Source organism: Microtus pennsylvanicus, chromosome 8 (assembly GCF_037038515.1).
Source record: "Microtus pennsylvanicus isolate mMicPen1 chromosome 8, mMicPen1.hap1, whole genome shotgun sequence".
NCBI classification, from domain to species: Eukaryota; Metazoa; Chordata; class Mammalia; order Rodentia; family Cricetidae; genus Microtus; species Microtus pennsylvanicus.
Window position 1 is genome coordinate 51,382,640 of NC_134586.1, and position 24,606 is coordinate 51,407,245.

Genomic DNA, 24,606 nt, shown 5'->3' on the forward strand with positions numbered 1-24,606 from the left:
ACCCTTAGAGTTAAATCTGAGCTGCTTTTAAACGTGCAACAGTAGTTGCATATGGTAATAGTTTCATAAACCATGTTAATCAAGAGACCACAAAAATCATTTAATCTCAGAGTTTTCCTCACCACCATCAAATCCTGATTATATTTACATAGAAATTGACTCATTATCATGCAGCTGATAAACACTGCTAACGGAAGAGCCTGCAGACAAATATTTTGCCAGCGAGAAACTCCAATTTCAATTGCTCCCAGGAAATCAACATTTTAAAGACTGCCAGGGAAAAAGGCGACATTCCTATGTCATCAAATCTCCTTTCCTTATAGATGTAAAAACTGATAAGGTCAATAAGAATAACACTATTGTTTCTATTATTTGAGACAGAATCTCTCTGTGTAGTCCTAGCTGGTCTAGAACTCACTATGTGAACCAGGGTAACCATGGACTCAGAGATCTTGTTCCTGCCTCCTGCATGCTGGGACTGAAGGTAGGAATCATCACTTCGAGCACTTTAATACACTTTTAAAAATTGAAATGTGTACAAATGTCTGCTGAAAGATGTTATGAAAGTAAAAACTTCAAGTGACTAAGACTAAAATACAGGGTGTCTAGCTGTAAGAACATCAAAAGCAAATTAAGAATAATGAAATGATGCTGGTTTGGTTTGTTTAAGAATCATGCTGTTGATGAGCAAGCATGTGAAATTACTCTCTAATTGCATAATGTGCATAAATACATGCACATATTTAATGTAAATAAAATTTTACTTTCCAATCACAGTATACAGCTAAGGTATGAACTGTGCACTTAAACATTTTCACTCCTGGGGGACTGAACCCAGGGCTTCTTCACACACTAAGTTACAATCCCACATCCCTATTAGACATTTCATTTTAGGTTTTTGCTTTTGTTTTGGTTATTTTTGTTTGTTTTTTCCTTTTGAGACAGAGTTTCTCCATGAAACAGCCCTAGCTATCCTGGAACTCACTTTGCAGACCAGGCTGGCCTCAAACTCACAGAAATCTGCCTGCCTCTGCCTTCTATTAGACATTTTAAACATCACAATTTCAGTCTGGTTTTTATTATTTTATAAATTTCACTTTAAAATAAACCTTTTCTTCATTTATGTTGCAGATAATTCTATGGGGTACAAATATGTCCAATAGAAGCTGGCTCTTTTCTTCCTGTTGAAATTAGCACCGAGTCACAGATCAGCACTTGATACTTGATGGGGGCTCCCCACATTGTACTCTATACCAGTACCTGTAGCCCAATGGAGACTTCCCCTCTGTGTTCTGTATACCAGTATCTGGAGCCTAAAGGCTGGTTCCCTGCCCTAGTGCATGATTGAAGTACGGCTCTCTGATAAAAAGGTGTGCTCTAGCATGCTAAGTTACTTTAGCTCTGCACTGATCTAAAGAGGGGCTAATTCTATATCCCTGTTTTGTTCTAGAGAGCACTTTGGGTTGATGTAAACCAATTTTTATAATACAAAACTTAAATACTATCTGTCTTAGTTACTTCTCTATTGCTGTGATAAAATACCATGACCAAGGCAACTTATAAAAGACAGTGTTCTAATTTTGGGCTTATGGTTTCAGAGGGGAAGGCTCCATGTTGACAGAGATGGCACAGTGGCAGGAACAGCTGAGATTTCACATCTTGCCAGTAAGTAGGAGGCAGATGCTGAGGCTTGGGATGCCATGAGCCTTGCAAACCTCAAAACCTGTCTCCAGTGGCATGCCTCCTCCGACAAGGTTGTACACCTCCCAGTCTTTCCCAAAGAGTTCTACTAATTAGGGACCAAGTATTTAAATAAATGAGACTATGGGCCCTTCTCACCCAAACCACAATCTTATTTGATAAGATTTTAATACTTAAATAAGATCAGTAATGGTTATGGTTTCTTCAGATCTCCCTCTCAATTTCATGCAGATACTTTTAAAAATTATTAGTGATAAAATTGGCAAATAGAGTGTTAATTGTAAAGAATATAACTTATGACTATATAAAGGTGAGTTTTACAAGCTCCAACTCCAGTTATACCAAAACTGCCCTAACAGGAGTTCTAAAACAATGCAGTAACAATGAATGAAAAGTTGTTCAGAGGCCAACAGGGAAGAACACTTGGCAATACAGCAGCTTTTGTTCTGTTAGGTACTCACTCTAGGGTTGCCAGCCACTAATTCAGAGACTCTGAAATCGAATACAGGCTTCAGCATTTGAGAGTGTGGAATGGTCTTCATTTAATGTTGGAAAACAGAAGCTATTTTCTCTTATTTCACATCAAGGCAATTCTTTAGCTGGCATCATTGACGGTGGCTACATACACTTCTAGGACAGTGATTGGATTTCAGCCAGTTCTATTCTCAAACTTCCTGATAATGTAGTTGGGGGAAATATTTAGCCTCACAAGTAGCTGAAACAATGAGTTGTTTTCTGGGTCTATTTAATCCTATATAAGTAGGATTATGTAAAAGTTTCTGTCCTTCCTGGTACCACAGCCGTTCAATCCCAAAGAAATACACAGAGGCTGATATTAATTATAAATTGTTTGGCCTAGCAGCTCAGGCTTATTATTATTTCTTACAACTTAAATTAACCCATAATTCTTATCTATGTTGAGCTATGTGTCTTGGTACATTTTCTCAGTGAGGCATTATCATCTTGCTTCCTCTGTGTCTGGTTGGTGACTGTGTCTCTGCCTTCCTCTTTCCTCTTCCCAGAATTCTGCCTATACTTCCTGACCATCTACTGGCCAATCAGCGTTTTGTTTATTTGGATGGTTGGTTTTAGTTTTTCAAGGCAGGGTTTCTCTGTAGCTTTGAAGCCTATCTTGGAACTAACTCTTGTAGACCATGCTGGCCTTGAACTCACAGAGGTCTGCTTCCCAAGTGCTGGGATTAAAGGCATGAGCCACCACCACTGGGCTCCGATCAGCATCAGCATTTTATTAAACCAATACAACTAATACGGTGACTTTGCCTGTTGAGAACATGCAGAAGTATGTTCACAACCCTGTGAGCTGTGCTCACCATCCCAGTTCCAGGAATGCAGCAGGTCTATGTCACCACTAAGCAACCAGTAACAGGCTACTCACAAACTCATTTAAATGCTTTGCAGCAGGACTTCCCAAAAGAGCCAGAGCTGTCATCATGCCAGCCCAAACCAGGAAGCCATCTCTTAAAGAAGTCAAGCCTCTGCAAACAGAGGCTATGTGGGGGAAAAACATGACCACCAAGAAGTTGCAAATGACTCCCATTTTCGAGAGTCTAGAAGCACTTTTTAAAAGCTTTTTTTAGGCTTTCTGTGGAAGTATGCTGCCGAACTGGGTGCCATTTTGTAAACTTAGACTGCACTTTTGTTTCCAAGCCATACAGACCTGAATAATCATACAGAAACTACATTAATTACAACACTGTTTGGCCAATGGTTGAGGCCTATTCCTAGCTAACTCTTACATTTTAAATTAGCACATTTCTATTAATCTGTGTATTGTGATGAGACTGTTACTTCTGATAATGTTCTGGTATCATTCTTCTTTGGTGGCACATGACAACTCTTTGACTTTGCCCACTCTCTCTCTCTCTGTTCACATTTCCTGCCTAGCTTTACTCTGCTAAGCCATTGGCCAAAACAGCTTTATTCATCAACTAATAAAAGTAACACATTTACAGAAGGACATCCCACATCAAGTAGAGGAGTGGCTTAGTAGACACATAAATAGCTGGAGAAAGACCAAATAGGGACCTTTGCAGATTTGGTTAGGCAAGATTATGAAATCTAACAGAAATACAGCATTGTATCTGTATATTTGGTCTATGTTGAAACAATTCATACTCAATTAAAATTGTTTGTGTCTAGAAAAAAACTGGACATATAGGGCATTTCCCCCCAAGTGACTAAATATATCATATATTATCTTATTTTAAAAACCAAGAAATGATAATTTATTTGTAGTATTTAATAATTTTATATGTGAAACCAGAATTTGGTATTTATTTTATTTAGATTTAATTAATACAATTAAGGCAACATAAACTTATCTGCTTTTTAGCTTGTCTAGATTATGTAAAAATGAATTTAACAAAATAGCAAAGCCTAAAAATGATATATTTTGACTGACTACTATACATTATACGCTTTTGTTTTTATTTTTAGTTGGGACAATCTCAAACAGAAAGTACATTATAAACAACTTTTCATTTTTTGTTCTTAAGAATTTCATACATGTCTACAATAATATGATCACATTTAGCTATCCCCCTTCCCTTCATATTCTCATCAGCCCCCTTCCGCTTGTTACCTTTTTTTTAAACTAACTTATTAAGTCTAATTAGTGCTATTCATATTTGCATGGAAGTGGGCCCTTCCCCTGAAGCATAGGGATCCAACTCTGGTTTCACCCTCAATGAAGAATGATTCTCCCTCAATCAGCAACTGTCAACTGTAAGTAGCTCCTGAGTAAAGGGTGGGGTCTGGAGATCATCTACCCCACCTATGCAGGAATATCGGATGGCTTGTTCTTACATAGGTCTTGTGCAGGTAACTGCGGCTACTGTGGCTTTGAGCCACACCACGCCATGCTCAGAAGGCAGCATTCACAGCATTCCTCTCCATCCTCCAACTCTAACTTTCCTCAGCCTCCTCTTCCTCTATGTTCCCTGAGCATAGTGGTAAGAGGGTAGGTGTTGATCTTGATGTCCTATTTAGAGCTGAGCACTCACTCGGTCTCTCATTCTCAGCATACTAAACACCTACGAGTTTCTGCACTGACTGCTACCCACTGCAAAATAGAAGCTTCTCAGATGACGGTTGGGAGCAGACCAGGACAATGGGTATAAACATAAAAATTTAGAAGGCACTGTGACAGCATTATTATTTATCAAAATAACAATTTCAGGCTTGTTTCAAGGGCCTATGACTTTTCCAGCTATGGCCTTTTACCAAGATTAGGGTATCAGGCAAGATATTCCCTCCTTTGATCAGGCCTCGAATCCAATCAGAAATCAGTTACCTCATAACAGTTGTGCCATAATTGCACTGGCAAGTTAGTATTACGGTATGTAAGGTCCAGAACTTGGTAAAACCATGGGTATGTTCTTTTCCCCTGAGTACCCTATATAGCACCTTCTGGAACTATAAAAGTTGGTCAGCTAAGAAGTCTCCTGGTGAGTTTGAGATTGGTTACTCTATGACATGCAGCAAAAGTGTGTGGTGTCTTCAACAGCAGGATCCCACTAGGTAGTGACGGAGGTAACAAAGGATAATAAAAGTAGTCTGAATTATTTTGGAGACCTCTTAGAACTATCCAACCAATCACTCATAGGGAGAATGTCCATGCCTTGCACTGTGATTTTCATTTAATAACACAAAATTATTAAATTATAGGAGTGACATTGTCTGTCTATGCAAGATAATTCTGTTTGAACTCTTTTTTTAAGTTTTATTTTGCAATTAGCTTACTAATTTCTGTGTTTCCATGAGACTGTTTTATACATCCATAGCTTTGGTTAACTCACCCATTCATTATTCCCTCTTCTATGGCTCCTTCACTCCCATCCTGACTTAATTAATCCTTTAGCCTGAAGTATCCCGTGTGATAGTTCATTTGTATTTTAATAAATAAAGCTTGTTTGAAGATCACTGGCTCTTACTTCTATCTCAGTCTGAAATGATGAACCAGCCTCCAAGAATCTCAGAATGAGACTGTGTCTGAGAGCTGTCTTCTCCCATCTTATATTCCTCTCTGGGGCTTGGATTAAAGGCATGCACCACACCTGTTTGGTTTCTCTGGCAAGCTAGTGTGGCTACTGGGATTAAAAGTGTGTGTCATTATAGCTACTAGGATTAAAGGTGTGTGTCACTACTGCCTGGTCTGTAAGGCTGACCAGGGTGGCTGTTTTACTTTCTGATCTTCAGGCAAGTTTTATTTATTAAAATACAAATGAAATATCACTACACCTAGGCATATATACAGTCTACTCAAGAACACGTGAGTTTGAAGATAGCACGCATTCTAATAATCTCTCTGCTGTAGGAATTCCTACAGCCAGTAGCCTTTAAATTACCTGCCCACTTGAGCATGGCCTCTTATACTATGTATACAATGCTGATGTAAGTGTGGGGGTCACTCTCTCTTCCAGTTGTGGATTCAGTTGCTGTTCCCCATTTGAGCAGAAGACTGTGATCTGTGATTCTAACCCTAAATCAATAACCCTTTATTATACTCAATTCTGAGCTAGTGTGGGATTTTTTTTAGCGTCCTTCTTCATCTGGTGCCCACATGGATATGAACTACCAGGTGGACCAGCTTAAAAGGCCTAAATGGTCCAGAGCCCAGAAAGTCTCCCACCCCTGCCTGCTTGGATTGCTTTCACCTACTAAGTGTTTTTTTTAAAACTCTGCCACAGCAGAGCTAAGTGTGTGCAGTAATTTGGAAATTTCCCAAGTTCACACATATTCCTTCACACACTGTTGTGTTCCCTGCTGCACAGTTATTTGCACAGCTTCCAGTCTGTGTTCCATGCTCCTGAGTTCTGGGCTCCTTGCTCTGTGTACAGAATTGATTTAATTGCTTTTAATTTGTCAAGCAAAGCATTTATCTCAGTATTTAACCAGCACCAAGGTGGAAAACGAAATAGGCTCTGAACTGTTCCTGGTGCTACCAGTTGTGCCTCTGGTCATGATTCTGCAACATGACACCTGCTGAACAATAAAGATTATTACACCTAAAACAATTTACCAGACCTCATAACACAGGTAAATATTTTATTAATTAATAAATCAATAAACTTGAAAGTTATATTATTACAGACAACATTACTATTGCTTTCACTAATACAATGGATTGCATTCTTTTTTTAAAAAGATTTATTTATTATGTATACAACATTCTGCCTGCATGTATGCCCACACGCCATATGGAAGAGGGCGCCAGATCTCATTACAGATGGTTGTGAGCCACCATATGGCTGCTGGGAATTGAACTCAGGACCTCTGGAAGAGCAGCCGGTGCTCTTAACCACTGAGCCATCTCTCCAGCCCCCAATGGATTGTATTCTGAAAGGCTTATATGGTTATTGTGATACATCCATTTATTGGATATTGGGACTCAGTTTTTTTCTTCATATTATATCTTTAAGAAAATGGTTTGATAACAGAGCCAAGAATGAGACACTTTTAGAAATAATACAGTATTTACAGACTAATAATGAACAGCTTTCTGACAGGATTAATAGCATCAAAAATCAAAAGATACCTGAAAAAATTAATACTATTGAAAAAGGTAACATTAATTTGACAGGCAAAGTTGAATCCATGCCAAAGGATACTGAGAAATTATCTGAAAGAATTCATACTGTTGAATTTGACTATCAAAATTTGTTAAAATGTTATGATAGGTTAGCAGGTAGAGTATCTCTTCAGAAAAGCAATCTGCATGCTATCCAAATAATGTTTAAGGATGAGATGTTATCTTTAAAGAAAAAACTTCACACCTTGGAATCACATGTGCAGAATGAGGACCAGAGGCTAGATGCCTCGATAAAATCACTAGAAATATATACAGGCCAGGAGATTCAGGCTTTACAAAAGATAGTAGTAAAAAAAAAAATGAACTGACTGAGGAAATTATTGAGCAGGGAAAAGGGTAGAAGGACACAATTCAACATTGCCAGTAGCTGTTAGAGATGACTTACCCAGGGTTTTAGCTTCCTGCCCTGTAATCTGCTCTGACAAAGCATTAAGTTCTAAATGCCCAAAAGGATCCAAAGAAGGTAGATGGATACCTATAGGAATAGATGATCTAAAAGAATTTAAGCAAGCAGAAGTAATTTATGTCTTGCATTCTACATTTGTTAGGGAGATGATAAAGACATAGGCTTCTAATATTAAAGCAACACCACACAACTGGCTTCAGTTAGTTTCAGCAGTCATGGTGACAAGCCTCAACTGATATGGAAATGTTATATCAGGGAAGAGGCAAAACTTTTGGAACAACAGGGAAAAGCAAAAGGACTTGAGACTTCCCAAGATCAAATTCTTGGTGAGGGCACTTATACTGCCTCACAGGCTCAAGCTCTTTACAATGAACAAATCTTGTCCCTATGTCACAAAGCAGCCTTAAATGCTTGGCACAGGATTCAAGAACTAGAAAAACAAATTGAATCATATACCAGGGTTAAAACAGGGCCAGAGAGAACCCTTTACTGACTTTTTTTACAAAGATTAACTAAGGCTGAACAAATAGGAGTAACAAACCCAGACGCTAGATGAGTACTTATTGGATCTCTGGCTTTTGAAAATGCCAACTTAGAATGCAAAAAGATACTTGGGCCTTTAAAGGTTAGATCAGCACCAATGGATGAATGGATACTGCATACAATAAACATTAAGACATTTGACTATAATACTGAATCTTGGGTAAGAGAAGCAATTTCCAAAAGTATGAGGAGACATCAAAATGACAAACATTTTAATTGTTGTAGAATAGGACATCTGAGAAAGGATTTTAGACAAGGAATTCCTAGAAATAATGTCTCCTCTGGGAATGGCAAAAATAAAAGAGGTACCATATACCCTACCTTTAAAATGGTTAACTGAGAAACCAATACGTGTTAAACAGTGGCCATTGACAGAAGACAAACTGAAGGGTTTAGAACAGCTGGTACAGGAGTAACTAGATGCTCACAATACTAAAGAATCAACCAGTCCTTGGAATTCTCCTGTGTTTGTTGTTAAAAATAAATTTGGTAAATGGAGAATAGTGAAAGATATAAGAGCTGTCAACAAGGTAATTCAACCTATGGGCCCTCTACAATCTGGAATTCCTCTGCCTTCTCTATTACCAAAAGGATGGTTTGTTATAGTTATTGATTTAAAAGATTGTTTATTTACTATACATTTACAAGAAAAGGACAGAGAAAAGTTTGCCTTCACAATGCCTACTTATAATAATTCTCAGCCTACTAGGAGATACCATTGGACCATCCTGCCACAGGGAATGCTCAATAGCCCCACCCTGTGCCAATACTTTGTAAGTCAGCTATTGGAAATAATATGTAAAAAAATTCCTAAATCTATAATTTACCATTACATGGATAACATTTTGCTACCTGATTCAAACATAGATACTTTGGAAAGAATGTTTGAAGAAGTAAAAAAAAAGGTTTGCCAAAGTGAGGATTATAAATTGCTCCTGAAAAAATACGGAGAGGAGATTCTGTCAATTACCTAGGTTGTAAAATAGGTTTACAGAAAATTAGAACACTAAAGGCACAGATTAGGAGAGACCAACTGTGGACTCCGAATGACTTGCAAAGATTGTTAGGAGACATTTCCAGTCTATGACCAGCTGTTGGGATAAACACCTGATCTAACAGTTCATTTAAACAAAACCTTAGATGGTGACAAAGACTTAAATAGTCCCAGAGAATTAACAGCTGAAGCAGTAAAGGAATTGATTGTCATTGAAGAAAAATTACAGGAGGCACATATGGATAGGGTGAATCCAAATCTTAATTGCATTCTAGTCATATTGCCTTTCAGAATTTCCCCTACAGGAATTTTAATGCAAAGGGAAGATATTATCTTAGAATGGGTCTTTTTACCATATAAACCAAGCAAAAAATTAAAAGCTTATGTGGGAAAAGTCTCAGAATTAACTATAAAAGAAAAATTGAGACTTTGTCAACTAGCAGGTATAGACCCAGCAGAGATTATAGTGCCTTTTACAACTGATGAAATTAAAAACTTATGGAAAGACAATGAACCTTGGTAAAGAGCTCATGCTACCTTTTTTAGGAGTGATTAACAGCAATCATCTCAAAAGCTATAGAATTAACCTTTAAAAGAACTGCTTTGGTCCTTCCCTGCATTGTATGGGACACACCAATAACTGAAGCCCATACATTTTATACTGATGCAAATAAATCAGAAAAAGCAGATTACAAATCAGAAGATTTAAGTAAGGCAGAAAATATCCCTTTATAATTCTGTCCAGAAGGCAGAATTATTTTCTATTCTCATAGTACTAAGAGATTTTAAATAACATCTTAATATAGTTACTGATTCACAATATGCAGAAAGAGTTGCCTTCCATATTGAAACTGCTGAATTTATACCAGATGATAAGAATTGACTTCATTATTCATATAGGTTCAAGATAAAATCAGGAATAGGCTTTGTCCCATATACATAACACACATCTGATCCCACACAGGTCTGCCAGGTCCTCTAGCACTAGGTAATTCAGAAATTGATTGATTATTGATTGGAAGTGTGTTGATGGTCTCAGAATTTCAGAGAAAACATCATGTCAATAGCAAAGGTTTAATAAAAGTGTTTTCCATTACATGGTAACAAGCTAAGGAGATTATAAAGAGATGTACTACATGGTCTTTCTATAATAAAACACTACTACCTACAGGGAGTAACCCAAAGGGTACTCAAAGGGATGAAATCAGATGGATTTGTTCCACTTTGCAGATTTTGGAAAATTAATATCTGTACACAACATCATTGACACTTATTCAGGTTTTCAATGGGCAGCTGCTTTGAGCTCAAAAAAGGCTGATTCAGTAATCACACATTTATTGAAAGTTATGGCCATCATGACATAACTGCACAAATAAAGGCAGATAATGGTCCAGCATATATCTCTAAGAAAATAAAACAGGTTTTTTTGCTTATTATAATATAAAGCATATTATAGGTATACTAAACAATCCTACAGGTAAGGCAGTTATAGAAAGATCAAATCGAACTATAAAGGATATGTTAAACAAACAGAAAGGGATAGAAAATATCCCCCAGAAATAGATTACATAATGCTTTGTTAACTTTGAATTTTCTTAATGCTAATGAGAAAGTAACAACAACAAAAGAGAGGCATTGGATAATAGAAAAGTCTTTTGAATTAAATCAGCTGGTGTATAAAGGGGTTTTGTTCTTGTTTCAACAGGGGAAGAAAAGTTATGGATACCATCAAAATTAATAAAGATTCAGTTTGAAAAAGAGAAATCTCTTGAGAAAGAGAAATGACGGCTCATCCATCAAGGTGACAACCAAACAGGTGTTGAGGAAACCTCATAAGGGTTGGGGCAGGGTTCTGTTCTTGTGTTTGTAGGAAAATACTCATCTTCAAAAAGCCAGGAGACTCTGGACATCTAGATGCCTAAAGAGGAGACTCCACGATAGCTGGAAGATGATGTCCCCTCTGACAACAAAGTTTGTCCTTAAAGTTAGGGACATCATTTAGGGGTTGATTATAACTGTTACAGGGATGGGAGTTGGGGAAAAATTATGTAAGCTCAGGGATCTCTTTGAAAAAAAAGGGGGAAATTGGATGGGATAAGAGATTGGTGTGAGCTTACTCATACTAATAATAATAGTGAGTAATAGAGTGAATATTTGTGAGCTATTATTTATAGGCAATTTACATTGGCATAGATTCTTGTATGATACAAACTTAAATTATATTGAATATGTTCCTATTTTCTTCTATAATATTTGTTTACCTAGGCAAAATTATTTTTGTCATATTTATGCATGCATGCTTCTATCGCTGCTTAAGACATTTGTATACCAATACAATTTTAAGATATATTTATCATATTTCAATGTACATTTCTACCTCTGATCAAGATATTTATATATTGTTTACATTTTGAGGTCATTGTCCTCATTTGTTGCATAGTCATTTAAAGACTGTTTAATATTATAATATGAAGTCTTAGTTTTTAAGTTATATATGTATTAAGATTCAAAAGTCAATAGTCAAAAGTTAGACTAATCAGGTTCTTTAGATACATAGAGATTGTACTCTGACTAGATAGGTGATCTTCAACCACTTCAAAGAGCTGTAGAATGTGGCATTTAAATAACTTACAGTTCTGTTAATGTGAGGCATGATGAGTGCTCCTGGCAGTACCAATCTATTCCTGAGAGAATGTAGAGCACCGAAGACACTCCACTTGAAACTTGTTTTCTTCTTAGCAAAAATGCTTTTGTTTTGTTTTTTGTTTTTATTTTTGGGTTTTTTTGGGGGCGGGGGGGAGTAAGGAACTGCCCATGCATCAATCACTGACAAAATGCACAATATCTGGACAGGACAAGTAGGATACAAGAAAAAAGACTGTTTAATCTTTCCAGGACAGGGTAAGATGGTTTTGAAAATTTCCTACCTCTGAAAATCATCTGCCAGTTACTCGAGGCCTTAGCCAAAGTTGGTTGTTCCAACATTGCAAATGTGACTTTGGGTCACTGCCCAGGTAGCCAGTTGTCTCTGTCATTTGTTGCACATTTTGGAAGTTGCTTTATTGCACTTTCTCCTTAATCAAGTAATATTATTTCCCTTCTCAGGTCTTCTATGGGGTTGAAGACTAGATAGTTGTAGTTACTTTCCTCTCATGACTTGGCCAAGTTATTTATAATACAAGACTTAAACTCCTTAGGATAGGATAATTATTGAAACATTTATCACATGTTTCTTGCTTGATATTGTTTATGCTGGTTGTAATTCTACTTTTTATACTTGATGTTTGTTCTTATTGTATATAATTTTGCATTAGGCTTATAACTCTCTTATTTAAACAAAAGGGAAAGGTGCTGTAGGAATTTCTACAGCCAGTAGCCTTTAAGTTACCCACCCACTTGGGCATGGCCTCTTATACTATAAATGCCAATATAAGCATGTATCCGGCCTCTTTTCTGGATGCAAGATTCAGTTGCTGTTCCCTGTTCAAGAAGAGGACTATGATCTATAAGTCTACCCCTAAATAAATAACTCTATTATATTCATTTCTGAGCTAGTATGGGATTTCTTTTTATTGTCCATCTTCATCTCTCCAATTATTTTTAAAATTTTCCTGATAGTAGCCTTCCATATTGTATTTCATATACCTTTCCTGTGAAATAGCCCTCCACTTTCCCTCCTGGTTTTCCCCATATTCCATGCCCTTGCCTGTATATGTCTTTCTGCTAACAGTGTTCTATTTTCTACACTCATTTTATGCATCATCTACTACTGACCCTAAAAATACCCTTTTAATTTTCTTGCCCCCCACTTCTGCTACAAACATACAAAACAAAAAATTGAAAGCAAGGGTCCACATAGAAGAATAAACATATACATAAAGCAATTTTCTTCTTCATGGTTCTTTGACGATGGCTGACTATGCCAGGGTGTTCTTTATACCCTGTTGCATCCCCATGCCTCCTTTCACCCATTTTGTGGGCTCTTCCCCTACTTTGTCTCACATACTCCATCAAGCCACACCATTTGGTACCACCTATCTTGCCCAGCCCCACCTAACTGCTTATTCTAGACTATTCAAAATGAGGAGGAAGAGAAAGGGAAGGGCTATGTGATTTAAAGAATAAAAGCACAATTATAGAAATACCCAGAAGTTTTCAAGATACTCTGCTCAGTAACAAATTAATGCCTTCAAGTAGTGGAGATCCAAACAGTTTCCAAAGACTCAGTTTTCTCACTTGGCCACATACAAGACAATGTAAGCACAGCTCCCCTTTTCCCTTGAACACAATGGGCCATTGCCTTTTTTTCTTTTTTCCATTAAATGTATCTTAGAGGTCTTTATATGACATCACAACACAGTTAATACTTTTCATAGCATTTTATTTGAGTTATGACTGATTACCAGTCTTCCACCAATGACCATTTAGGCTATTTTTTACTCTTTCTTCTTTCTTCTTACAAAAAAAATGTTACTGCATACATCCTTGCAGAAATATTTTGTTTTTATCTAAATCTCAAACTTTCTACTCTACTAATAAGGACTCAGGAGCCAGAAGCTGGGGTGAAACCTGCTAGCTCAGAGAGGTAAAGAAAGCATAAGGCTGACCTTCCTCCTCTGCTGATGTCCCAGAAAAAGGCCTTTCTCTTACACCATCTCAAATAAAATTCTTCAAGCTCAATGTCCCTCCCTTCTACTTCCTATCCATCTATTCTCTTATGGTTTGTTTTTCCTGCCAACTTGTTGCTTGTTCTGCCTCTTGACCTATGGTTGACTTTATTTAATTCTGTTTACAGTATTCAAGCAGAAAACTCTTGGATGAAAGGTGGTTGCTAGAGCTGAGCCATACCACAACTAGAAAAGGTTTTTCCAGTAAATAATGAAACCTCAGGATTCACAGTGTGATCAAATATCCTTCAACAGAAATATCATATCTTCAACTTAAACAATCAAATAGATCTTAAAAGCAAGAATTTAATACATAGGTGTGCTTTAATATATTATGTATCTTAAGATATCATTATTAGATATTTTCCCTAAATACATATATACCTTATGATCTCAGATGAGGAACTTAAAGCTCAAGAAATTTGCTATCTATACCAGTACTTGGCGACAGGAGAGATGGCTGAACAGGTGAAGCACAGGTACCAGAGTCCAAACCCCCAGAACCCACAGAAAGTCTAATGGCTGTGGTAACCTGCTTATAATCCCAGCTCATGAGAGCCAAAGACAGGAAGCCCCCAGTGAGCATGCTATAAATCAGGTTAGCCAAACAGTGACTATACTACAAGTAAGAGACTCTGCCCAGTGAACAAGGTAGAGAGGGATTGAAGAAGTTTTTCCATCTCTATCTCATGCCTAAACACACATACACACACACCACCATCACCACCACCACCAACAATGACAATAACAACACAACCACCTCCAACACTACCACCATCACCATAACCACCTCTACCACCGCTGCCACTGCCACCACCATCCCCACAACCAACAATTCTTCTACTTGGATTCATGGATGCAGACAGGGCCCACATGGGTGTGAATATCACAGAAGTAATTCTATCCTAGAAGAGGGAGTCTGTTCACGGTTACCTTAATGTTATTTCCATTCCTAGTTGGGATTGTATTTTTATATACAGAGGCATTTAAATTTCATCATAAGCAGTTAATTCAATGGCAGGCGTGGAGATGTGGGGTTGAAATCCAGCCAAACTTTCTGCTCCTGTTCTATCTGTCTTCCAGCACTAAATCAATGGCTGTGTTTTCACCACTTAATTATCTGTATCATTCCCAAATCCATTACATTTAATGAAAGACACGATCAGTAGAGAAGAAGATCAATAAAGATAAAACTGAAAATAAGACCTTAAAAATTAAGTCATCCAGGGAAAAGAAAGAAAATAAAACAAGGTAAAAACCATTCAAAGGGGCTAGCTGTCTTGTAAGAGAGGAGAGAAATGTTAGCAGCGTTCAGGGACTACAGGAGGCAAATGGGCATATACTGCAGGTTATAAACCCCCATGAAAGACTTGGAACAAAAAAACATGGAAATGTCAAAAAAAGGAAAAATTGGCCACTGACTTATTCTCTTCTCCTACCTTAAATATTTCATTAAAGTGCCAAATTATTCACACTCTATCTTCTTTCTTTCTTTCTTTCTTTCTTTCTTTCTTTCTTTCTTTATTTATTTATTTATTTATTAAAGATTTCTGTCTCTTCCCCGCCACCGCCTCCCATTTCCCTTCCTCTCCCCCAATCAAGTCCCCCTCCCTCATCAGCCCAAAGAACAATCAGGGTTCCCTGCCCTGTGGGAAGTCCAAGGACCACCCACCTCCATCCAGGTCTAGTAAGGTGAGCATCCAAACTGCCTAGGCTCCCACAAAGCCAGTACGTGCAGTAGGATCAAAAACCCATTGCCATTGTTCTTGAGTTCTCAGTAGTCCTCATTGTCTGCTATGTTCAGTGAGTCCGGTTTTATCCCAGGCTTTTTCAGACCCAGGCCAGCTGGCCTTGGTGAGTTCCCGATAGAACATCCCCATTGTCTCAGTGTATGGGTGCACCCCTCGCGGTCCTGAGTACACTCTATCTTCTTAAATCATGGACTGAGCAGTGATACTTGGATTATATTAATTAATCATTATTTAAACCAATTTTCATCATATGCTTGTCTCAACTAAATGCAGAGTGAAAATTAATGTAGATATGAAACATAAGGTGCATGCGCCTGAAAAAGAAGCCCTTATTACAATCAAATGAAAGAGTTAGCTCAACGTAGTCTTCAACGTGTAGAAGAAGAGGTGAGGCAATCTTTAAAATGACTTAGTAATGTGACCCTATCTGAAGCCATAAAAAGAATATTCAGAGCATTTTTTAAGCACACTTTTTCCCTTGGTGAGTCTTAAAATGTTAAAGCTCCTGGGGCTTTTTTTTTGTAAGGTGGTATCCTTATACCTACACTCACACTTACTAACCCAGTATCAAATTAATCAATCTTTGTGTGCCATCCCTTTTCTGCCAGTGGCTTTGCTGACACATGAGTAAACATGGGACTGGAGATATGGCTTATTTAATAGATGTTTTGCCTAATATTGCATAAAATCTTGGGTCTGATACCCAGCACCCCAAAACTAAGAATAGTGATGCCTGTCTCTAACATCAGGAGACAGAGACAAGACTTCAAGGTTATCTTCAGCTATATAGCAAGTTTGAGGATAGCCTGGGTTACACAAGACCCTCTCTTAAAAACAAAACAATTAAGAAAAATCGTAAAGGTGTCATGCTTTTTTAGCAAACATGACTATAAAGGGAAGCAATGGTAATATACATAAGTAGAAGAGACAAAATGACATGCTGGGATACACTGTAGCTCCGGTCACTACTCTATGTAAACATGTCTCCCAGAATATATACCCTTGAACACCCGAGTAACAAGAGAAATTAATATTAATGTGTATCTGGGATATGTATATCACTGTGCCCAGAGTTTGTCATATTGTTCCGTAAATCTGCACAGCCTTGGAGGAACCTGGGTCTGGGAGCACAGTGAGTGGTTTAACCATGGTTAAGAGCCTGTAAGTGTTGGAGATGGAGACCCCCACAGCTAATGGCTACTGCTGATAATTTTCCCAACTTGAATGCTCATTCCAGGAACCTGTTTCCTCATAGAAAAAACTGATTCCCAGTCTCCCTGAAGCTGTCTATGTATAATGCAACAAGACTTGGTCCTTTCTTTCTCTCGGATCCCACAGAATTTTTGACACTTTGGTAGAAATTCTCCTGCCACATGGCTTTTTCAATACCTGTAAAAATCAATTGATAATTAAGTATTGCAGGATTTTTGTTTGTTAACTTGAAAGCCAGAAGCAAAGATAAATTATTCATTTTTGATCATTAACACTTGTATAAAGCCTGGTAAGTATAAGATATTCTACCAATATTGGATCAAGAAATAAAACAAGAAGGAAATTAAACAGTGAAATCTTAATTAAATGATCATCCAACTTTCATCTTTGAATACACTTGGAATGGAAAAAAACTGTGCTTTAGCTCACAGGAAACTTTCTAATCATGGTTCTAAATATGATAGATAATAGAACATCATATGTGTTTGATTCTGGGAAAAAATTGCTAAAATGCTAGAGAAAAACAAGACTTAATGATAGCATCATGTTTAAAAAGTATGTCATATCATATGGTTCTCTATGAGACGGAAAATAAGTTTACCAAAATTAAACCAGAAGACAGGATTCTCTTAATCAAGATAAAATGAGCTTAGCAACAGTGATGATTTATATTTGTGCTTAGCAAAGAAAAATAGCATGGTAATCAAGAGAGATTTGCGAGGAAAAACACTAGGAGGAATAGTATCATTTAAAATCAAAGGCAGTATCTCAAACATTCTAAGGTACCAGAAATTATTTAACATCATCATTATTTTATTGGCATAAATTTATTGCACATGCTAATGGATGTCATGAGGATTTTTTTTCCTTTCTTTCTTTCTTTCTTTTCTTTTTTTTTTTTTTCTTTTTTTGGTTTTTCAAGACATGGTTTCTCTGTAGCTTGGGAGCCTGTCCTGGAACTAGCTCTTGTAGACCAGGTTGGTCTGGTCCTGAACTCACAAAGAGTCACATGTTTCTGCCTCCCAAGTTCTGGGATTAAAGGTGTGTGCCATCATAGCCTGGCCAAGGATTTTTTCATATACATATAGAGTGCAACTTGGCCATGTTCCCTAACTCCTCCTTTTTCTCTCCTGTTCCCTCTTGGTAGTCCCCTTAATTCCCTTATACAATTGTACTTCTACTTCCCTGTCAAATAGAGAAAATCGATCTCCTGTAGGACCCAGATATACCACTCCTGGGTGTTTACCTAAAAGATTCCAAGTCAGCACACCGCAGAGACACTTACACACCAACATTTACTGTAGAGCTATTCACGGTAGCTGCTACAATGTCTCTGTAAGAGTCCACCATCAGAGAAACAGATAAAGAAAATGTGAAATATATCCACACAGACATTTTACCCAGTCACAAAGTAGACTGTATGTCTTCTGTAGGAAGACAGGTGCAACTGGGGATTGTCAGTCAGCTCTACCAGAAATTCTTAGAACAGACATTAATGTTAATGGTGATTAAGGTTAATAAAAGCAGAAAGGACAATAAAAGTGTAAAGCCGTTCCGTATTCTACTGTTACAATACTGTATATTATTGTATACTGTATAATATTATAACACTACAGTATAGCACTGTAGTATTAAAAGTGAAGGTGTAACATGTAAATGCCTTTGCATCGGCTATATAACGTACACAGTATTAGCAAACTCTCACTTTAGAGATGTACAATCCAGTGACCTCCTTCTGAGTAAAGGAGTAATCCTTGAATAAGCCAAAATCCCTGTTTTTCTATGTGTACATTTTTACAAAATGCCATAATCCTGAGAAGTTAATTCAGGTGAAATCAACACGAAAATGATAATTATTACAAGCATAACGTTGAAAAATCAACACTTTACTTTCCTGTTAATGAGCATGAAATAGAAGCCATTAAGTTTTTTTAAAAGAGATTTGACAGTTTCAGAAGCTTGTGGGTAATAAGCCAGTAGGTAGAAAAAAAAACAATATTTTTAAAATGTGATTTATTTATGAAAGAACTTCACTGTGACTCTTAGGAAGCCTACTTTGTTCTTGATTAAGCAATGGAGTCCAGGAGGATCACTTTAATCTTGCAAATATTTATCTAATCAGTTCATTTTAAGACTTTTCTTCTTAGAAGTAACCTTGTGCCAGACAGGCATATTTTCAGCAAGACACTAAATCCCCAAGCTCATTACCATAGAATGAATGAGCTTCGGCAATGTGAGAGAAGATGTGAATGTGCTTAATACAAAGAGTTCTGGAGCCTTTGCATCAGAAGCACGGTTCCGACTCTCAGGCTCTGGGCTATGTGCACTGACTTTAAAATACATCTATTGAGGCACCAAGTAACCTTCTGCTGGTGCTGACTTCATCCCAAGACTGAAGTCAGGACTTGCTTCTTCCAAGGGTCAAGAAAACGAAAATAAAATCCCAGCATGTTCTTGAGGTTGTAGTTTGAGAAGAGATTCTAGTGCCAAGTTTTCCTAGGAGTTCACATAATGATGTTCAAAATGGCTTCTCTGGCAATCTTTGGAAAAGGAGACTTTTAAACACACTTTGTGAAGCCAGTGTTTGAAAAGAAAGGCTTTTCAAAGAAGATAATGTGTAAATGGTAGTCACACACACCATCTAATGAAATCTCTAAAATCAGCAATCTTCTATAGCCTCAAAGTAAGTGTTTCACTATGCAAGAAGTTAAATACGTTTTGATGATAGTTTACATTTTAGGTCATAGCTTCATCAATCTGTTGCCTTCCCTCCTACATCTCTCTTGCTCAGGACTCAATGTACTAGGACAGAGTAGCGCAGTCAAAGAAGCCTGCTCAGTCTCTCTCTCATCGAGTCTCTGCTCTGGTGGCAAACACGGAGAGGAAATGGTATTTAGACAAAAGCATAGTGCCCATCTGCAAGATGGAGAATGGAAAACATTCAAGTTTTGGAGCCAGGCAGGTCTGAAATCAAATCCTACTTAGAAGTTAGCTAACTGATCCTGCTTTCCCCCTCCCTTCAGCAAGAAGGGCCTCCCATGGCTCTGTGGAGAGAACTTGTCTGAGGATTAGTGGAAATAAGGTTTTTGGGAAAGGCTTGGTAGGAAGTATTCAAATTGACTACACAAAACTGACTACAGGAAGTATTTAAATAGACCACTTAAAACCGAGTAACAAAATTTGGCAGTGAGAAACTTTTCCTCTGCTGAGTTTAAAAGATATTCAATAGCAAAATTACTCGAAAGCAATAGCTAAAATAATATTCTTAGTTAATGAAAAAGTTATCTTATTGAGAATGCATGTATATTGGATTTTGTTATCAAGTTCCCGGTCTCTTCTCACAGTTCATCCAATTTCCGTAGAAGAGAAAACATTAAAGAATGTTTTCATTGCCTTAGGGACAACTAGCTGTTATAGTCAAAACCAACACAGCCCACAGAAAGCAAAGCTCAAAACATACACATTAAGTTACTTCCTCTTAGGTATTAGAAAAACAAGTTTATAGAATTAAAATTATTTAGGTAAAAATAATCAATATAAATTTGAACAAGGGTAATGCAGTTAAGGCAACCATCAACAGTTTCTAAGAACAAATCTTTGCTTGCTAGGGTTGTAGGGTAAAACAAAAGTTTTTATCTTCATTAGAGTGTTTTACACATGTTGAATTTTCTTCAAGGTTTAACTGTACTCGAAAGATATTTAAATAGATGGTTTGACTTATAGGTGCTATCATGAACAATGACATCACACTCCTTGTATAGCCACAGACCATGATGATGCTCATTTAAAACCTAGACACTGGATTTTGAGCATTTGGGTTGACTGCAACTCATTTTAGCAAACCTTGCTGGGGAGGAGGTCTCAGGAGGTTGTGTACAGTCTAAAATATCAACGAGGAAGAGAATCTCCCTATGGTCTCTTATGATATTAAGGAGGAAAACAGCTGAGTGTGGTAGCACACACCTGTAATCTCAGCTACAACAGCAATAAAAGTAAAAGAAAGAAGAAAGGGAAGAAGAGGGAGGGAACATAATAAAGGACCTATCTTAAAATGAAACAAATTCATGATGAGGAATTTTGAGAGGTTTAAGGGACTATTTCAAGTCTGCATCAGCATCTGCCGACGAGATTTGAGGGTGACCCTGAGGGTGTGCATGATATGGGAAAACTAGGAAGGTGAGGTGTTTGTGCACACGCAGGCAATCATGTTTCTTTATCTCATCTGGTTACTGGAAGCAAATAAATTCCTTGAGAAGTGGCTGCAGAGGAGGACAAGATTTTATCTCCAAGTGATTTTGAATATACATTTTATGGTTTATACAAGCGTTCCAATATTCAATGAGAGCCTGACAATTTCTTAATCCTTATCCCTTACCTTTGAAACAACAATTAAGGGCATAAATCACTCAGCAACCAAGTGTACGGAGTTTGGAGACGTTGGAGAGTTTCTTTCACAGACGTATGTCTCTGAGGCTAGGTGAACCTGTTTTTCTGCAGGCATCAGACCACAACAGGAGGGATGGAGCAGGGGAACTGTGGGGGCTGAAGACAGTGAGGAATTCCGTGTACTGGACAGCCCAGCCCACATAACCTAGGGAGCAGATTTTTGCCTGGAGAAATGTGAGGGCCAGTGTGGCAATACGCATCAGGCTTCAGTTCTTCCAAGTGAAGAAAAGAATTCATTATTGTTACAAAATTATATAAGCAAACCAAAAAACTTAATTAAGGATCCAGCCTGTGGCTGTCTTCATTGTCACCAGTTATACTGACCAGTGGTCATTGGGTACGTGGCGAAAAAAGAAATTCAAATAGAAGTAGAGTCCTAAATGATTTTTTTTAAAAAAAAAAAATTCAAGTGCATTAGGTTTAGGTGCCGTGTTACGTATATGTAGTCCCATCTACTCGGGAGGTTAAGGTGGGAAGATCTCTTGAGTCCAGGAGGCCAAGGACAACCTGGTTAAGGTAGTCATACCTCATTTCTTAAAACAAACTATACACACATGTATTGATTACTATTTCTGTGATGAAACACAATGACCATGGCAACTTTTAGTACAACTGCTGCCATGATAGAAACACCATTCAGACCTTGAAACATAGCACAGAGGCGGCAAACCACCCCCCAGAACGGGAACAAAGACCTAGCCTCACTGCCAAACAGGAACAACGGCTAAGTCAACAGCTCTGAATGTGGCTGAGAAAGTCCTCAAGTGAAAAAGTCCTACATGTACTAACCCTGCGTTTGTTTGTTTGTTTGTTTGTTTGTTTGTTTCTGTATTTCTACTTCTTGCTAACTGAAATTTACCAACCAGGATATAGATTTTAGTATAAAAAAGGCTAAGAATTGTCTGACTGGAGGCTGCATGATTTGGGCAAGTTCCCCATGCAGCCACCAGCTGGCAATAAAGACTTTCTAATAGGTTTTAAGAGTGTCTGCATGGTGGTCTCTGGTGGGTTTACCTTACAACTGCTTTACAAGCATGACAACCTGAGTTTGAATTCACACCAATCATATAAAAAAGTCAGGCGTGGTGGCTCATGCCAGTAATCTCATTATTTGGGAGGCAGAGACAAGAGGATCCCTGCTGCTCACTGGCCAGCCACTCTACCCCAGGCAGCTTCAGGGGCAGGGAATGGCTCAAGTAATGTGGTGAGGATGGAGAGATAGACAACATCCACACAGTGGGGCACAACCATCTGCCACTCCAGTTCCAGGGAATCTGATGCCTTCTTCTGGCATGCCAATGTATCAGGCATGCATATGGTACACAGACATACATGGGCAAAGCACCCATATCCATACAATTTAAAAAAATTGAACATAAGATGAAATGCATGCTGGTACTCAACTCGCTTTGTCCTCAGTGTTTGGGGAGGAGGGAGTAATGTATATTCTTTTTAATTTATTGGACTGGTCTAAAGTCAGTATACAGATAAGCTCTGGCTGTTTCCATACCTCAACCCACTCCTGGAGAGATAAAAAAAAAAAAAAACCAACTCCCACTTTCTCCTTTTTATTAAGTGTAGCAACCCTGGAGAGGTGCTGTCCGCACTGAGGGTCTCAGTAGTCTGGGACTCACTCTGTAGCCCAGGTGTCTCAGACTTGGAATCCTCCTCTGGTGGCCTCACACTGGTGGGCCTGCAGTTGTGTGGCATGGTTGGGGTTGATCCTTTGTCTTCAATGCCCATGATAGTAACAGGTATTCACCATATCATTTTCTTCCAGAACACCTCCACTGCCCTAAAAGACCTTAACTGAGAATCTTCTGGAATGGAACTAGCCTGTTCAAATCACAGCCAGGAATTGGACCTGCTGTCGTCTGCAGCCTTTGCTTTTGCTGCTCTTTCAGCGATCATTTAGAACTCCGTGTCCCTCCGCTGATTGTCACAATGTAAATGTGACCATGTGTCCATTTGCACTTTTGCTGTCATGCATTCAGGGTTCTTTCCAGACTGCACTGTTCTCCTCTCTCTAATATTCCTCTTTTTCTGAAATGGACATGCTTGAAGACTCTGGGTCAGTTATTTTGCAGATAATGTCTCTATTCAGGATCACCTGTTGTTTCTTCCTGGTTAGACTTAGGTCACAACTTTAGCAGGGACTTGCCAGTTCAACAGGGAGTCCTACATCAATTAACCCCATCTAGAAACTCCCTCACAGACATTCTTAGAGGTTTGTTTCCATGGTGATTCAAAACCCCATCAAGTTGACAATTAAGATTTACCATCACATATGATAGCAATACACTGTCATTGCCACACATGAACATAATGCCTTTACCCACATAACGGATTCAGAGAAGAGCATCACCTTGCCTGGTGTTGGTTAAGAAGCTGATGGTCTCTTTCCCTACATAACGTCCTTCAAAAACAGAAAGAAGGACATAACAGATACGGTGAATACTGTAATGAACATTTGCAAGTAAAAGTATCTCCTGTGTGACACAGCACTGCTCCCAGTGCCACGAAGACGAGTGAAGAGGTGATGGAGAGAGAGGAAAAATGGAGGGGTGAAGAGGGGTTTTGTTTTTAATCAATATTTTTAAATATTTTTAAATATTTCTGTTGAAGTAGGGGCGGCAGGTCTGCGTCCCCGGCACCCGGCCGCCCACATGGCTAGCTCTAGCTTATGCCCCGAAATAATTACACGGAAACTGTATTCTTTTAAACACTGCTTGGCCCATTTCTATCTAGCCTCTTCTCAGCTAACTCTCGCACCTGGACTAGCCCATTTCTTATAATCTGTGTAGCCCACGAGCTGACTTACCAGGAATGATCTTAACCTGCGTCTGCCTGGAGTGAGAGAATCATGGCGACTCCTTGACTCAGCTTCTTTCTCCCAGCATTCTGTTCTGTTTACTCCTCCCACCTATGTTTTAACCTATGAGGGCCAAGCAGATTCTTTTATTGCTTAACCAATGAAATCAACAGATTGATGTATGATACTCCCACATCATATTTCTGTTTTCTTTCGGGGGGCAGGATGAGGGACAGATATGGAGGGATTGGAAAATGCATGGGATTGGGGTGCATGGTGTAAAGTTAAAACTTAAAAGGTTAAGTTTTAAAAACATATATGGTGAGTACTTAGAAAAGGAATTAACTTGGCAGTCAGGGTTCCACTGCAGGGTAATACGATAGCTGATATCTGCTATTTAATAACATATTCCATGCCTAAAACTAATTAGAACATTTCCCTGTGTCCTGGTGTGTTCTTGAGG